Source organism: Triticum dicoccoides, unplaced genomic scaffold (assembly GCF_002162155.2).
Source record: "Triticum dicoccoides isolate Atlit2015 ecotype Zavitan unplaced genomic scaffold, WEW_v2.0 scaffold121753, whole genome shotgun sequence".
NCBI classification, from domain to species: domain Eukaryota; kingdom Viridiplantae; phylum Streptophyta; class Magnoliopsida; order Poales; family Poaceae; genus Triticum; species Triticum dicoccoides.
This window is the reverse complement of record NW_021185083.1, coordinates 1-1,624: the sequence shown is the minus strand read 5'-3', so window position 1 is coordinate 1,624 and position 1,624 is coordinate 1. Positions and strand designations below refer to the sequence as shown.

General features: G+C 41.4%; 1 pseudogene; it reads left to right on the top strand.

Annotated features, from left to right (window-relative positions):
* The first annotated feature begins 3 nt into the window (after positions 1-3).
* On the top strand, positions 4-1,562 carry LOC119343298 (annotated as a pseudogene).
* The last annotated feature ends 62 nt before the right edge of the window (positions 1,563-1,624 follow it).

Genomic DNA, 1,624 nt, shown 5'->3' with positions numbered 1-1,624 from the left:
TCATACAACATTAAATATTGCTTGGACGACTTCCAGGTTAATTTGGGGCACCCAGGTTGCTTGCAACGGCTGACGAAGCTTAGAGAACGCCATCAAATTGCTGTCCAGATTCGCAGCCTGAAAGTAAGAGTTGGAGAAGTAAGCAACAGGATCCAACGCTACAGTCATTTAATGAAGCCCATTACCCCTAGCAGCATGGACGACAGGAGATGGTACAAGGATGAGGCCAATTCTGACATGGAAGGCATCCATAGTTATTCCCATAGTCTTGATGAAGCGGAACTTGTGGGCTTTTCAAAGCCTAAACAGGAGTTGATTATGCTGATGGATGTCAACGCCAAACATGGTCCAGCCAATGTGATATGTGTTGTTGGCATGTGTGGTGTAGGCAAGACTACTCTTGCAACCAAGATCTATGAAAGTGATATTGCGAATAAATTTTCTTCATGTCCTTGGATCACAATCTCGCAGTCATTTTGCAGGATTGAGCTTCTTAAAGATATGATCAAAAAACTTTTCGGTCATGAAGCATTGATGAAGCAACTTGAAGGGAAGCTATTGCAAGAAGAGCACCTCGCCCGATACCTGAGGATGGAGCTACATGAGAAGAGGTACTTTGTTGTTCTTGATGACTTATGGAACATAGATTATTGGAATTGGATCAGATATATTGTTTTTCCTCATGGTAACAACAGAGGTAGCCGGATAATAGTAACAACACGGGATGTGGACTTAGCCGAGTATTGTACTTTGGAATCTTCTAGACCACTCATCTACCACCATAAACCCCTAGAAATAAATGATGCTATAAAGTTGCTACTAAGGAAGATCAGGAGAAGTGAGGAAGACATACAAATGATAAGAACATGAGGGAAATAGTTATTAACATGGTTAAAGAGTCTGGACTGTCACCCCTAGTTATACTCACGCTAGGAGGCATGCTTTCCACCAGAGTGGTTAGTGAGTGGCAAAGTATTTATAACCAGCTCCCCTTGGAGCTAGAGAGCTTCCAAGGCCTTGAACCAGTAAGGAAGATGATTATCCTCATCTACAACCACTTGCCTTCTCATCTTAAGCCATGTTTTCTATACCTAAGCATATTTTCCAGGAATGTTGAGATCCAAATAAGGCATTTGATAGATAGATAGATAGCAGAAGGACTTGTTACATCTAGGGTTGGAATGGACACTGAGGCTGTTGCAATGAGCTATTTTTATGATCTACTCCCTCCGTTCCCAAATACTTGTCTTTCTAGGCATTTCAAATGGACTCAACACACGGATGTATGTAGACATATTTTAAAGTGTAGATTCACTCATTTTGCACCGTATGTAGTCACTTGTTGAAATTTCTAGAAAGACAAGTATTTAGGAACGGAGGGAGTACTAATTAACAGAGGTATGATTCAACCGTCAAGAGTAAATGTAGAAGGAAGGGCTAAGAGTTTTCAAGTCCATGGTATCATCTCTGATAACATGGAATCCATTTCAAGAGATGAAAATTTTGTATACCTTACAAGTGATATTGTAAGAAGAGCGCCAGAGGAAAACTTTCGCCATGTAGCACACCACACTACTGGAATCAGGGAATTTGCCGTCTGCCATCTCTTTGCCGTCAGCTAGCG